General features: G+C 46.1%; 1 protein-coding gene across 1 annotated transcript in view; it reads right to left on the bottom strand.

The window, feature by feature from the left end:
- Ac76E (adenylate cyclase type 2 Ac76E) overlaps positions 1-16,848 on the bottom strand; it is an 875,452-nt gene that overhangs the window by 259,460 nt on the left and 599,144 nt on the right. The gene's annotated exons all lie outside the window — the stretch shown is intronic.

The raw sequence follows: 16,848 nt of genomic DNA, 5'->3' as shown, positions 1-16,848 counted from the left end.
ATGCCATAAGTAATGTGAGAGTCGACTAAAGAGTGGTAAAGTGAGAGCAATGTGGTACGTGTGAAGTAAGGGCGTGTTTTAATTAAGATGCGTATACCATAAGCTATTTTCTTTTTTATGTGAGTAATATGATTGTGATATTTCAAATTACAATCACGTAGAATACCAAGGAAACATGAACATGAACTTGGAGGAAGGCGGTGAGGACCTAAAGTGATAGGTGGAATGGATGGTATGTTTCGCTGATGTGAAGAAAAACCAATAATTTTAGTCTTAGTTGCATTATTAGATAACATGTAAACATTACATCACCATAGAATATTTTCTATAAGTCAGCATTTAACTTATTAACGAGAGGTGAGATAACTTTATGAAAGGTGAATATAGTGGTGTCCTCTGCGTACAGAATGCCTTTTGCGGAAGAAATGCAAAGCGATTTTAGGCTTTTTCGAAATTTTATCCCCTGGCTTAAACGCGAGTATATATCATCGCTAAATTGTGAAAAAATTAGATATATAGTTCATCCTATAATACAGAAGGCAAGTTTAGCTCTACAGCTTTAAGACAAAGAACTATGAAAGATCGATCACGCGAATGGAGGGTGGTGAGTGAACTATTCATATTAGAGACGCAGAATATATAGAAAAATATCTACGGAGGTTAACACTGGGAGAACCAAAAAGATTTATGCAAGTATAGCAGACACGACCCTTCTCTCTAAAGAAATGTTTACGCCATTTCAGGCTCATCTTGCTCCCAAACAATAATTGTCATCCGTCTTGCTAGCGTGTCCCTTCTTAAAAACTATGCGCTCACTACTTTCCTGTCAAGAATGCTATGCCACGCTTTAAAGCGCATGCCACTCTTGATCTGTAAGTACCGGGCGCGCAGAGTTAAAGAAAGGAAAGGCACGCAAGACAGATGACGATTATTGTTTGGGGACAAGATGGCCCCCAAAGGGTGTAAACATATTCTAGAATCTTTCAGTTATGCTTTCTTTGTGTGGTGAATATTTAGCAGCGCTATATTATGGACACTCAGACACAGAAGCGATGTATCTCTGAGTGTACTTTTTCTTGGTCGGGTGTATATGCGCCGATTTTCATGATACAAGTGGTATGCCGACACACGTGCCATATGTACCTGACAACGTATTAAACGCCAAGGTTGTCCCCCACTTCTTTCTGTTCCTTTCTCGCGCAAAAACAATAGTCTGACCAAATGATGCTGAACAAGCGCATCTGAAGCAATGCACACCAAGGTCGCCGGAAGACTGCAGATGTCTGCCCAAATTCTTGCGCTTGCGAAGGCGCCCGCGAGCAACCTCAAGTTGCTTAGTAATTCCATAGGCACATCATCCTCCATTTCCTGTTATGAGGATGGTTGAAACCTGCCGACACTACTTTCGCGTTTCAGTGCAGCGCAAAGGGAAGCCACTAACAATTGAACTTATTGAGAGAGACAGGACGAAGATCAATTCGGAGATTCAGGTGCACAAAAATCTACTACCACCTCACGAAGTTTGGTTCTCAGGTATCTTCTACCCTCCATGGCGTCTCGTAGCTGCAAAATTGAACGTTCGGTTGAGGGAATTATTCGCAAACGAGATCTGTTTATGCTAGCAGCACAACAACTGACGTTATGCCAGATATACTTTCGATACCCTGGCAGTATTCAAGCGTATACAGATTGTTCTTGCCAAACAAATTCTTCTACAGCTGCCTCTGTGTCATTCGAGAATGGAACCAAATACAACCGTTTAATTTATCTCACACGGCGTCATCAACAACAGCAGAGCTTTTTGCAAATTGTCTTTGTTACGCTACATAACTTTAATGCAAAAAGGGAACAATGGGTCATCCTCTGTGACTTGCAGGCAGCTTTTTCTTCACTTCATAGTGACATCAGCAATTCGCAAAGCATGGCGTTAGTTAACGAGGTACTAAAGGAACTCACAAAAGAAAGTGAAGAAAATCGCACAGTAATGTTCCAATGGATAGCTGGCCACTACAATATCCCTGCGAATGTTTCAGCAGACAAGGCAGCTGGACATGCGCATGTTAATAACGCCACACATGGTCTCCCTTTAAGACAAGGCGAATTGTTTCGCATACTAAGACAAACCCCACCCAATGGTTGCAAAGTGACATGGTTTGATCAGAACTCGAAATCTTGAGATTTATTTCACATTGACCCATCACTTCAATTTAAAATCACGCTCACATTAAATACAACCAGAGCCTTTGAAACGCTGATTCACCGTTTGTGGCTCGGTACCGCGTACACAGAACACTTTCTACATAAACTTTCAAGAGCATCATCATCATCATCAGCCTGGTTACGCCCACTGCAGGGCAAAGGCCTCTCCCATACTACTCCAACAACCCTGGTCATGTACTAATTGTGGCCATGTCGTCGCTGCAAACTTCTCAATCTCATCCGCCCACCTAACTTTCTGCTGCCCCCTGCTACGCTTCCCTTCCCTTGGAATCCAGTCCGTAACCCTTAATGACCATCGGTTATCTTCCTTCCTCATTACATGTCCTGCCCATGCCCATTTATTTTTCTTGATTTCAACTTAGATGTCATTAACTCGCGTTTGTTCCCTCACCCAATCTGCTCTTTTGTTATCCCTTAACGTTACACCCATCATTCTTCTTTCCATAGCTCGTTGTGTCGTCCTCAAGTTAAGTAGAACCCTTTTCGTAAGCCTCGAGGTTTCTGCACCGTAGGTGAGTACTGGTAAGACGCAGCTATTATACACTTTTCTCTTGAGGGATAATGGCAACCTGCTGTTCATGATCTGAGAATGCCTGCCAAACGCACCCCAGCCCATTCTTGTTCTTCTGATTATTTCCGTCTCATGATCCGGATGCGCCGTCCCTACCTGCTCTAAGTAGATGTATTTCCTTACCACTTCCAGTGCCTCGCTACCTATTGTAAATTGCCGTTCTCTTCCGAGACTGTTAAACATTACTTTAGTTTTCTGCAGATTAATTTTTAGACGCACCCTTCTTCTTTGCCTCTCCAGGTCAGTGAGCATGCATTGCAATTGGTCCCCTGAGTTACTAAGCAAGGCAATATCACCAGCGAATCGCAAGCTACTAAGGTATTCTCCATTAACTTTTATCCCCAATTATTCCCAATCCAGGTCTCTGAATACCTACTGTAAACACGCTGTATATGGCATTGGAGAGATCGTATCTCCCTGCCTGACGCCTTTCTTTATTGGGATTTTGTTGCTTTCATTATGGAGGACTACGGTGGCTGTGGAGCCGCTATAGATATCTTTCAGTATTTTTACATATGGCTCGTCTACACCCTGATTCGGTAATGCCTCCATGACTGCTGACGTTTCGATAGAATCAAACGCTTTCTCGTAATCAATGAAAGCTATATATAAGGGTTGGTTATATTCCGCACATTTCTCTATCACCTGATTGATAGTGTGAATATGGTCTATTGATGACTAGCCTTTACGGAATCCTGCCTGGTCCTTTGCTTGACAGAAGTCCAAGGTGTTCCTGATTCCATTTGCGATTACCTTAGTAAATAGTTTGTAGGTAACTGACAGTAAGCTGATCGGTCTACAATTTTTCGAGTCCTTGGCGTCCTCTTTCTTATGGATTAGGATCATGTTAGCGTTCTTCAAAGGTTCCGGTACGCTTGAGGTCATGAGGTATTGCTTATACAGGGTGGCCAGTTTTTCTAGAACAATCTGCCCACCATCCTTCAACAAATCAGCTGTTACCGGATCTTCCCCAGCTGCCTTCCACCTTTGCATAGCTCCCAAGGCTTTCTTTACTCCTTCCGGCGTTACCTGTGGGATTTCGAATTCCTCTAGACTATTCTCTCTTCCATTATCGTCGTGGGTGCCATTGGTACTGTATAAAACTCTACAAAATGCCTCAGCCACTTGAACTACCTCATCCATATTAGTAATGATATTGCCGGCTTTGTCTCTTAACGCATACATCTGATTCTTGCCAATTCCTAGTTTCTTCTTCACTGCTTTTAGGCTTCCTCCGTTCCTGAGAGCATGTTCAATTCTATCCATATTATACTTCCTTATGTCAGCTGTCTTACGTTTGTTGATTAACTTGGAAAGTTCTGCTAGTTCTGTTCTAGCTGTAGGGTTAGAGGCTTTCATACATTGGTGTTTCTTGAACAGATTTTTCGTCTCCTGCGATAGCTTACTGGTTTCCTGTCTAACGGAGGTACCACCAACTTCTATTGCACACTCCTTAATGATGCCCACAAGATTGTCGTTCATTGCTTGAACACTAAGGTCCTCTTCCTGGGTTAAAGCCGAATACCTGTTCTGTAGCTTGATCCGGAATTCCTCTAGTTTCCCTCTTACCGCTAACTCATTGATTGGTTTCTTATGTACCAGCTTCTTCCGTTCCCTCCTCAAGTCAAGGCTAATTCGAGTTCTTACCATCCTATGGTCACTGCAGCGCACCTTGCCGAGCACGTCTACATCTTGTATGATGCCAGGGCTCGCGCAGAGTATAAAGTCGATTTCATTTCTAGTCTCACCATTCGGGCTCCTCCACGTCCACTTTCGGCTAACCCGCTTGCGGAAAAAGGTATTCATTATCCGCATATTATTCTGTTCTGCAAACTCTACTAATAACTCTCCTCTGCTATTCCTAGAGCCTATGCCATATTCCCCCACTGCCTTGTCTCCGGCCTGCTTCTTGCCTACCCTGGCATTGAAATCGCCCATCAGTATACTGTATTTTGTTTTGACTTTACCCATCGCCGATTCCACGTCTTCATAGAAGCTTTCGACTTCCTGGTCATCATGACTAGATGTAGGGGCGTAGACCTGTACAACCTTCATTTTGTACCTCTTATTAAGTTTCACAACAAGACATGCCACCCTCTCGTTAATGCTATAGAATTCCTGTATGTTACCAGCTATGTTCTTATTAATCAGGAATCCGACTCCTAGTTCCCGTCTGTCTGCTAAGCCCCGGTAGCACAGGACGTGTCCGCTTTTTAGCACTGTATATGCTTCTTTTGGCCTCCTAACTTCACTGAGCCCTATTATATCCCATTTACTGCCCTCTAATTCCTCCAATAGCACTGCTAGACTCGCCTCACTAGATAACGTTATAGCGTTAAACGTTGCCAGGTTCATATTCCAATGGCGGCCTGTCCGGAGCCAGGGATTCTTAGCACCCTCTGCAGCGTCGCAGGTCTGACCGCCGCCGTGGTCAGTTGCTTCGCAGCTGCTGGGGACTGAGGGCCGGGGTTTGATTGTTGTGTTCATATAGGAGGTTGTGGCCAAGTACTGCACCAGGGTGGCCAATCCTGCTCTGGTGAGAGAGTGCGTTACCGGTTCTGGTCACCGGGATCAGGCCGCACTCCAGGCCTGTTTGTGCAATTTTCTCAACACACATAACCTATCGCAATTGCTATAACCTATAATTGTGAATCTCTCCTCTTGTCCTTTGTATTTTTTGACTAGTTTTTTCCTTCAACTATGTACCAACTGGCCCGGATTTCAACCCTTCTGCTATAACCTGCAGTGGGACAGTGCAACGCAAAGCTCTCTGCCTTTGTTATGTTGCTCGAAGTGGCGATAGCGCGCTGGGCCAGCGACTGGGACGGAGTTTGTGTCGCGTTGTGGTGTCGAAGCCCTGACGAGAAAGCGACGGCATCGTAAACGTTGAAAGAACATGTTTTGAGCGTTTGGAACTTGGTTTGTTAAGTGTGTTAGGTTGACGCTGTAGCGTTAGTGCTTAATGAAACTTCAGAATAGGAAAAAGAAGGCACTACTGATATAATACATATACAGTTGTACTTCTAGTGGCTTGACAATCAAATTTTATTGAGGGCTTCATTATGCATTGCGCGTTTATGTGCTCATTGAAATGCGTGGTTTAGGACTTTGAGAACACAAACTTACTTTTGGTAGGAAAGGTTGCTGCTTCCTGGCTGTAGTCTAGTGTCGCAAAATGGGTAAGTGCAAAGCCACGCCATAACGCTTCGGAAGCGGTACGTCAATATAATATATGATGAATCATACTCGTAGGAGGCCACTAGCGTCCTAGCTAGCACTGCAGCAGATGTGCTTAAAGGTACTTGAAGACGTTCAGCAATCGTGACAGCCGACGCAGCCTTTCGAAAGAGCGAGAGAGTTCGCAAGTGCCTGTCGTCTGCGAGTAAAGTCTCGCGTTTGCAGCGAGCAGGCGTCGTAGCAGACGACACTTGTAGCATTCCGCTCAAGGGCGGAACACTTTCTCACAATATAACATTTTTATTTCCATAAATACTTGATGAGTATTTTTATATAAGTACATGCACGGTTGTTATTGCTGTTGCAAAAATAAATAAATAATTATTCTCTGGCGTTAAATCGGGAACAGAATCGCACAAGAATGCATACCCTGGTGTGTCCTTGTGATAAACCGTAGTAAACCATGCTTGCATCTTAAAGTCATACAAAGTTTATGTACCGTGTTGTACATTATATAACATACTGCAGAAATAAAACTAGATTTTACGCGATAATATTTGAGTGTAGCTTCGTCGACTGCGCCGCAAGCAAACTCCACTAGTCTAAAGATAGAAGTCAATCCGAAGCCTGTACTTCCCATCATTTCCATGTAGGTTGAGGCAACGCTCATGAGAGCCCCCTGTTGGATCTCTTTGGACGAAGGTTCATCCCTAGCGCTGCCACCAGTTGTTGGATCTGGAGGACGATCCCAATTGCTGTCCCACAGATTTTTTTGGACCTTGCCGTTGAGTGCGGGAGTTGGTCGAGGTTGAGGAGGACTTTGAGATGAAAATTGGAGGTTTATTTACATTATTTACAGTGAGAGTACGAAGAAATTAACAGTCATAAAGTCATTACGGGCCGGCAGCAACTCGGACGCTGCGGCCCGTGGCAAGAAGCTCGAAAGAGATGAATGAGGGAATGCTCTTTCGCTGCTCTCGGTCGGTGTCTTTTAAGCCCTTCGGTGTCTCGAAGTCACGTCACGTTCGGCCAATCGGCGAGCCCGCTCAGGTGACCCCATTTACAGCCAATCGGCGAGCCCGCACAGGTGTCGTCATTTTCAGCCAATGGTAGGCGCCCGTGTGATTGTGTCACACCCGGCGCACAGGGTCGCTCCTTGGGCCCCAATTGTCCGAGGGCTTACTTCTCTCTGCGGTATTGCCATTCTGACTTGCAAGCGCCGTCACAATAGGCGGAAGCGGGCGACGTTTCAGTGCTACAAAGCAGCTTTGCTTGGGCCCTGCGTTACCTGGAACCGTGCCAGGCTCCCGCTACACTTTCGGGAAGAGTCAAGCAGTGAATAGCTCCACCTGCGGCGCACGAGGTGGGGGACGCCAACTCGTTGGCACGTGCCGCGCCTCGGGAACGGGGTAGATGTGCTTCTGTGCTCCTTAATTAGCTGTGACGCGATTCGATGTGGTCTGGTGAACTCGAAGCAGGCTCAGGAAAAGTTCCCGTATCTGACACCCCGTAGACACTAGCGCCACATTTCCCTCTAGGGTATTTTAGAAACTCTATGTGGTCGCCCAAAGCCTCAGGAACATGTCAGATAAAGCATATGTAGTTGATGAATCAACGCATATATCTTTCATCCGACTGTAAATGTACGAATCATGCCAAACGTGCACTGAAAGCAAGCGTAGCGGCCACAGATAAAAAAAAATTCCTGACGGTCACTTCTGTATAGTATGTAACTTAACACGTCCGACTTTGTCTACGCAATGTTCTGCAATCAAATCAGATTATAACGAAGGGGCTTATGCATTAAGAACAATTCGATATATCGGACAATTCGGTATACCCACACTTGCCTATAATGACTTTAAACAAACCTTTCTGATGCGTCATTCGAGAAAAAGAAGCCAGAAATGAATCCGGTTATTGAAAACAAAAATACACGTCTAGTAGTCAGTAGTTGCTGCCTGTGTCTTAAGGCATTCCGCAGTGTCACTGCCAATGGCCTTCTAGGAGCGCGAGATTATGTAGGCCTACTCCGGTTTATTTCTCTCAGTACCGGCTACAGTACTGGCACTTTCACCACAGAAATGCATGCTCAAGCGTCGGGAGAGGCGGCTCCTCACCTGGCAGTGGACACGCTAAAGTCCGCCGGGAACCTACGGTCCCATGGGAACCTAGATTGAGTAAGTACAGTCCGCCGCGAACCTTACTGCGCACTGCGCTAGGCGCGGTGTATAGCGGCGTCGGATAGTTTCGGCGTGCGCGCAAGTTGCAGCAGAAAGCGGGAGATAAGCAAGGGCTTTCACGCCCTTGTCGGGTGCAGCTGGGATATATGTCAGCACACCGTTTTCTTTTTGTCTTTTTTTACGATTGGGTGAGTTTGAAAAAGTGTTGCTAAATGGAAACTGAGCAAAGGAGCATAAATGATGATATTTCAGCGTGCGTGTTTTAGTTGATTATCTGCTTCCTCTTATTCTTGTTATTGTATTTTTATGTTAATGCTTGTTACATTCCGTGAAACTGCTTTACAGATATTCTCCCAGTCTAATGTGAATATAATACTTATTTTTCCTGTCTTCCATTCTGTGCATACGTCCTTCACAGCATTGTATTGTCAAAGTTATGCGTATCGCAACTTGCGTTCCATGATTCCAAGCTATTAATGTTTTACCACCCTTGCTAATGCTCTCATCCGTGATCGATGATGACATATGCAGCCGCAACCTTTGAAAACATTACACCTCCTAACGTTTGTGTCAATAATTTAAGCAATGAAAACGTCGCTCTCTTTTCCAAGTGGTGGACGCTGTTCTTTTCAGCCATTTGCGAGTTGACGGCACCTGTCATTGCCACTCGGCTCGGCTACTTTGCCTTCCAGATGCATGGGCCAGTTTACACAATCTGCGATTGAATCAGGTGACGGACAGGGAAACAATGGGAAAAGTATGATGAAAAGAGACTGTATATAAAGCGCGCCCGTCCACGCGTGAATCAAGTAATACGGGCTACCTTGCACTTGCATCCACAATGACGGCCGTGAGGTGGGAGTATCGCCTCAATGTACTGAGTAAAAGCGAAAAAGGCCCAGAAAGTTTCGCCAAGTGCACTCAAAAAGGAGTAAGCTAAAGAAATTGCAAAAAAAAAATGGCCAGGCTTAGCTTGGTTAAACCAAGAATGCGTTGCATATTGTGTTGGGGCCCAGCTTTTCCTCCGGCTGTCGTGACGTCACGTCACGTGGTTGCGCTAAAGGTCAATGGTGGCTGCCCGGCAGCGCCCAAGGGCTGAACTGAGTGACTGCAATATGCAACGCATAAAACTCTAGTGTAGGGGTATGAGCCACTATGGTGGCTCATACCCCCAATGGTGGCTGCCCGGCCGCGCCCAAGGGCTGAACTGAGTGATTCCAATATGCAACGCATAAAAACAGTCTAAGAGGACGGGTATGTTCTGGAAGCTCAGCGCTCAGGGCGAACTTTCCTTGGAGTTGGGAATCTTGTACCATTAACTCATTAATTATTGAATGTTATTGGCGCAATGGCCAGGTGTGATCAAAGAGCGCCAAGGCTCTGATAATGATATAATGAAACTGTTGCGCAAAGCGACGAATGGAAAGGACTTGAGCGAGAAGACAAAGCAAATCAAGTGTCGTGTTTTGTTTTCTCGCTTAAGTCCTGTCCCTTCGTCACTGTGCCAACAGATTTAATTGTGTCTAAAGAGCTAGCCCACTGCGGAATTTCCCTATAGTAATGAGTCGTCAATGCTGCATTAGCTGTGAATTTCTAAGGGTAGATGTAACACGGCTGTATATAGGCTAAACATTCGCTGTAAAGTGCGTAAAGTGTATATGTCCTATAGCTATAATAATGATATGTGAGGTGTGAGATGTGCTATGGTCACGAAAGATATGCAGCGCGGGAATGATACATTAAAATGTATGGCTGTCAGTAGCAGTAACTGGGATCGTTGAACGCATGGACCTCGAGGCACGTGCTCCACAAAAGGGTGTTCGCGCTACAGCAACCTCCAGTGAGACAATGTGCTACGAATATATTGGCCTTATGCCTTGCAAAACATCAACATTGCGTAAAAAGTTTAAAATGGTTTTACTGTGAAAAAAAAAAAAAAAAACGGTTCTTCGTCAAGGAGAAGTGTCGGATGTAATAGAATGTGCTGTCGGTAGACTTATGGAAAATGCTGTTTTCTTTCAGTGTCTGCTTCCCGGCATTCCAACAAGACGTGGAGGATGGTGAGCGTCTCGCCGCATTTGCCAAGATTGGAGCAACATCACCCGTTAACAGGTGTGTGTCATATGTGTGGCCGATTTGAAGTCGGCATAAAATGACCTCAGTTCGCCGTATTTTCGTTATTAAAAGCTTATTTCCCAAACGCGGCTTATTTAAACGCAGTTGATTAGACATTTCAGTGTTCAAGATTCGTTGGCAATAGATTCCTAGTTTTTTTTTTGCCTAAAAATTACTTAAGGCCCATGGCAGCAGCAGCTAAGGAAGTGTTGCTAAGTTTGTTGCTATGGGCATGGCAATTTCATCTCCAAGCAGGTTGCCTTCGATGCCTCCATGTCCAGGCACCCAGCACACTATAACATGTTGATTAAATGCATATTTAGCAGATACCAGAGAATAAAGATAACTGATTACAGGGCTTTTGTGTTTTTGCAGGAATATTAAAACTTTCGCTACACTTAAGGAGTCGGTGAGTACAAGTGCTTTTTGTAGCTTTAGTTTTCTGACGTGTCTCAGCGCCGACAATATTACATAGGCCCCTGCCGTGAATATATCATAAGAAGCCAGCAAACATTGACACCAAGGACAACACAAGGAAAATTACTTGTACTTTCTAAATAAATTAACGAAATGATAAATTAATGGAAATAAAAGTGGATGAAAAAACAACTTGCCGCAGGTGGGGAACGATCCCACGTCTTCTCATTACGCATACGGTGCTCTAACAATTGAGCTACCGCGGCACCGTTTTCCCATCCACTTTCTTGGGCATTTATGTTTTCTACTAGAACCCTGGGAGTGTTCGCCAGCGCCACCACTCACAAACTTCGTCGGCGGATGTGGAATATCCCTTCTTCCGCAGACGTCACGAGTACGTGATTTTTTTGGGTGAAGGTAACTGGTCAATAAACCCACGCATGCTACCTGAAGGCATCAATAGACAGTTTTAGTACTGCGTCATGACGATACGTACGCAGTACGCAAACGCTTTGCGGAACGTAGGAGCGCGTATCACGGCACAACTTTTAGTACTGGGAAATGCCTACGCACGTAAGCGGGCGAGCATTGCTAGACGCCGGGCGCGTCGGAGCGCGTTGGCCGCGTCCACCAGTGCGACGAACCATCGGTCGGACTATAGACGCTGTTGATCGCGCCAACGTTTAAGCTATTTAGGTCTTTAAAAGACTCTACATTTAATACGGATGCAATACACGAATCATATCGAGAAAAATAAAAACCGAGCATTTCCTATCTGAGGCTGGCACGGTCATTTGCGACGAACTGCGCCCACAGGAGGTCGAGCCTTTCGCGCAAACAGCGCACACTGAACACTCTCTCAAAAACAATATTCCTATGTTGTGCTATGGATTTGCACCATGCATGATCCAGGAATGGCTTCTGCGCGTTCACTTCACGCAACAAAGCCAGATCGTAGGCCATTGAAAAGCACAGCCTTCCGCTGGTCGCCTTTGACGCCGCCATTTAGCGAAATTATTTTCTCTTGCGCTCTCCCGAACAAGCGAGGACCACGGGAGCAGCACGCAAGGCTCCCCACGCACGCACGCAAGAATCGGATGCGTGCGTACGCAGCGGCCGCGTACGCATCACGCAGCGTTCTGGTACGTCCACACTAGCGACAAAAACGCGCGCGACACGCCGCGCGCGGCGAGCGGTGCTGACGCGCGCGGCAAGATTCACGAAAAGCGGCAGCAACGCGCGGCAAACGCGCGAATGGGTGCGAGACCCATTTTTCGCGGCAGACGCAAAACGACCACCAATCAGAAGCGAGCCGCTTTACGAGCCGCGCGGTTGTGGCGCCACCTGTCGCATAAGCAAAGAATCATAATCTATGGGCTCTGAGACTGAACAGTGACACGCGCGCCGTAAAATCTCAGAGGCCATTTCCAGTCAAGGGGGCTGTTTTTGTTAAGCCTTACCACACCACCACTGAGGCGTCGACGAAGAATTCGCCTCGCAATGGAGGCGCTTTTGGAAACCGTTCGCGGATATGCGTGCCTCTATGATAAATCGAGCGTCGGACAAGTAGCTGCGCGCCAACCGCTCGCACATTATGGACAGCAGTTTGGCATGACAGGTGAGTAATTGGTGAAGGCGGGGAAGCAGAGTCTGCGCCTGGCCCTCAGTGTCCCTGTACCGCACCCAAAACTTTCTCGTCCGCTTTCTGGCACGTCGGCGTCACACAAGTATAGAACAAACAAGTATTATAGTGTTCACAGTCACCAGTAGTTCCTCGTCCGTAGCCGGCAGTGGCGCAAAAAACCCAGACACTTCCGATGGAAGACGAAATGGGCAGAACGGAGAGCGCGTTGTCACGAGAAGTATCGAATGGAACGAAACAACGCGGGACTCCACGGGCCGTTGCCGCGTGCCGCAAAACGCGACTGTGGACTTGCCCGTACGCGTCTGCCGCGCGGGCGCTTGCCGCGTGCGGCGTGTCGCGCGCGTTTTTGTCGCTAGTGTGGACGTACCATTCGTGTTGCGTTCTGCACATGCACACTTTGCAGAACGTAGCGATCTTACGTACGCAACGTACGCAGTACTAAAACTGTCTATTGTTGCTGGATTCGAGACTCTCGTTATGCAATAAACGAGAAGAAAGGGTTAATCAAGGCACCCAATTTTTATTAAGTGTATCATAAGAAGGCAACAAACATTGAGACCAAGGACAACATAGGGGAAATTACCTGTACTTTCTGAATAAATTAAAGAAACGATAAATTAATGGAAATAAAAGTGGATGAGAAAACAACTTGCTGCAGGTCAATTGTGAAAGCCAACGGAACCAGACTCTTCGATATGCTCCCTGACGAAAATAAAAAGCTCAGCCTGGGGGAGGGAGTAAAAAAGCTTTTCCACGTCAACTGAGAAGGCAAAGAACGGCTCCCCGGTGTTTTCATGCGCCAAAAGCTAGTTAACCAGTTCATTACAGCTGCGTATTACGAACGGGTCATTGACATGAAACCTTTCAAGGTTTTTCTGAATTACGACATTTCCCCTTGCCAAGACTCTTTTTCAGTTACGATTGCACTGAGAGGCACGTCTACTTTATGCGTCTTAGCGGAAAAGAACATTGTCAGAGTGTCTCTCTTCGTCGCTAGCATACCCTTCCTGAGGCCGTCAAGATGCATATCCTGGCATAATTTCAAGGCCCTCTTCTTGGCCCTCGTCGCGGCATTATCCGACTCTACAAAGTTCTTACTGACAGCAGTCCATGTCTTCTCATGAAAATAAGTCTGCGACAAGACAGCGAAACCCCCATCTTTATCAGATTCCAACACACTGCAGGTTATTATCCTTTAAAAATTTTACGGAGTGCTTTATTACCTTACTAGTATTCTTAGTGCGACCCCAAGAGGGAAAGCAGTCAATACCTTCCGAAAACCATCTTAGATGCATTGGATCGACAAACAGGCAGGTGCCTGAATGACCAGCTTAGGGAGCACCGGAACGCTGTAAACGCTCTAGCAGGCGCAGGCCACTTGGCTGACCACTACCAAAGATGTACTCGCAAATGCTCCCCATGTTTTTATCACACGCAAGTGTTCAGGTGGTTGACAGGCAGTTAGACAGGAAAATATTTCAGGCGTTTTGCATTTCAAAAGCTGCTGATGAATACATAAGCCCTCCATCACTGGCACTCACTGATAAAGAAGTGTTGTGCCTTGAAAAGGACCTGGTGATTGCTTTGTAATGGCTGTAAGGTAATGCAATTGCGCGCGCTTATCAGCTTCGTTGCACATTTGGTTGTCTCATATGTGGCGCATTCATTTATGCGTCTGTCTGCGCATTTATTTGAGCATACGGTAGCCTCTATGCATGTTTTTTTAAAATAAAGCTTGTCAGTTGAAGTCTATAGCGCTCTGTCCTGTCCCACCGCTTTTAACGCGATAGCGTTAAGGGCCCCGCGTCGCAGAAAATCCGGCGTAGGCGTCCGGCGTAAGCGTTCGGCGTCGCGCGTCCAGCGTCGGTGCGCCCTTCCGTTCCAAACTTTGTAGTTCTGATCGTTGTTTGTCTGTAAAGAATGTTTTCGAATAGTACGAAGAACTGGAGATGAGTTGAAAATGTGCGCCCAGAAATTCTATCTGCGTCGAGGATATTTCTCTGTGTATCTACTAAAGGGAGCGGGTGTGACTGCCGGCCCTTTATTCTATTTGCTCTATTCCACACTTTCCTCTCATCCGAAAAAGAGTTTATACCGCAAGTATACCTTTGCCATCTTTCTCCCCGAGCCTTTCGACGCGTCCATCTTCCTTGCTGTTTTACATGCTGAAATTAGGTTTTCTGCAGTTCGAGAATCGCGAAGTAGTCCCCATGCTTTGTTTTGCTGCTTGCGTGTTTTCCTACACTCTTCATTCCACCACGGAACTCGTCGTTTGGTAGCCATTCCTTTTGTTTGTAGTATGCACATGAAAGCAGCATCAATGAATAAAAATGTGAAGTATGCAACAACATCATCTATGCTTAGGGCGCAGATGTCATTCCGCGACAAATGCGTGAGTTCTCGGAATAGCTTCCACTCGGTTGATTCGACCTTTCAGCGAGGAATGTGTGGCAAGCCTTTATCCGGTTTTGTTGCGTTCAGGACTATACGAAAGTGGTCGCTGCTATAGGGATTTTTAATAACATTCCACTGGACGTACGGTGTGAGTGTCGGAGGTGCTGTGCTCAAATCTTTGGAGGAGCATGCGTTGTGAGCACTACTGTAAAACGTTGGCTCTTTTTGATTTAGCAGGCATGTCCCAGTGGAAAAAAGAAAAAAAAAATCAATTAACCAGCCTCTCGCATCCCAGCCAGAGTCCCCCCCAAAGAATGCTGTGTGCGTTTGAATCTCGAAGGACCCTGTAGGGTTACGGTAGTTCATCTATTAATGCCCGGAATTCTTGTCTGTGAAGGTGACAATTACGTGGCATGTCGAGAGAGCATATTGTTAAAAGTTTATTTAACAGTACAGTTCTGAGTGTAACTGCTTCAAGGGTCGTTTGCAGTTCTATGCGCTGGCAGGCAACACTTCTATCGAGTATAATTACTACACCGCCAGAAGACACGATAGCGGCGTTGCAGTCTTATTTGCGGAAAATAACGTGTTGGCAGAGATGATTTGTGTTTTTTGATCTTAAGTATTGCTTGTACGCAAACACATTTGGGTTGAATTCACGAAGTTAACATCATCAAGGTTACGAAGAACACCTCTGACGTTCCACTGACTTATTTATTAATTAGTGTTTTATGGCGCAGGGGCTACAACGGCCAAAGAGCGCCAACGTTCCACTGACCTAGCAATGTGTCAATATTAAACTAAACTTGTGCTGTGTGTATCAAACATTGGAGGAACGTTGGTTTAGCTTACAGAACCCTCTTGGGGCTCTGTGATTTGAGGTTTGTCTTACTTCTTTAGAGCACTCGGATCAATCGCGCCGCTCATTTGGCGCTAACTGCGCCTTGTCACTGGTTGTTATGTCCATCGCATCTTGCGGCGCGCTGGACACGCGCTCTTGCGAACGGTGTGTTTGCCTTGGTAGCTTCGCGTCGAAAGATGGGCTCGCCTCTGAGCTCCACTGGCGGCTACCACTGCTTGCAGAGGCTTCTGGTGTGGCGGAGTTCAGGGAAGGCAGGGCAGCCTTGGCTACTCCTACCGTGGGGGCGGGTGGCTGTTCGCTGTGCGTGAAGCAGGCGGCCGCCAAGTGCCGTTGTGGTGCTGCACCCCGATGCACCACTTCGGTGAAAGGTGGGGATTGTGTAAATGACAGCGAACGCTGTTGTCATGCCTATCTGAAAGTTATATTCTCCTTGACTTTGATCGCGATCATATTTTTTCTTTTTGCCAAGTTGCAGAAGCTCCAGAGTATGCAGGGTGAGAATTATCGTAGTTCACGCAACGGGGCTCAGCGTTACAGTCATCAGCGGAGTGATTTTGGTAGCGCACTTTGCAGACGTAAGGAGCCCTTGGCATCTCTGAGAAGCACGGCCAAATCTCCAAAAATTAACACAGCGTCGTGGGTTCGGACCATATTCGGTCGTACTCTGATCTTGATATAACCTGTTTCTAGTGCCTCTGGTAATGTGTTTGTGCCAAATGTCAGTATATGTGCCTAGTTGGCAGTTATTTGCTGCCACGTCTGATTTTGATTCCCTGAGCATTGATGACGTTTTCATCTTTCCATCCGTTCAAGGGCGTGTCATCACTCAAGTCCATCAAGTTTTCTTCGGAAATTACACTCTTCAGAGTGTTCATGGCTTTGTGTGCGCTTACAGAGAGAGGGTTATCCCCAAATGCCACAAGCTTCGTTTGTTTGTCGTACTTCACTTCTCCCGGCCTTCGAGTAGGAGGTTGCCACTAGCCATCTTGGTAGCTTTATAGCGAGTTCCAGTGGTCTCTGTGAGACATTTTGAAACAAGGAATGGTAAAATCATTCTCACTTTCTCGATGTGTATGACGTGAAATTTCGGTAAGGTCTCGCTGTTTCTAAGGAAAAATTGAATTGTTGCATCGGTGCAGTCCCTCTTCGAAGGACGATCTGTTGAAGAAGTGTTAGAATGAATGAGTGAAATAACTTTAGTACAGTGAGTGAAATAACTTTGTGAATGAATTCTGGAGTTTTAAATGCCAATATCACGATTTGA

Source organism: Dermacentor andersoni, chromosome 1 (genome assembly GCF_023375885.2).
Source record: "Dermacentor andersoni chromosome 1, qqDerAnde1_hic_scaffold, whole genome shotgun sequence".
Classification (NCBI taxonomy): Eukaryota; Metazoa; Arthropoda; class Arachnida; order Ixodida; family Ixodidae; genus Dermacentor; species Dermacentor andersoni.
This window is presented reverse-complemented; position numbering and strand designations above follow the sequence as displayed.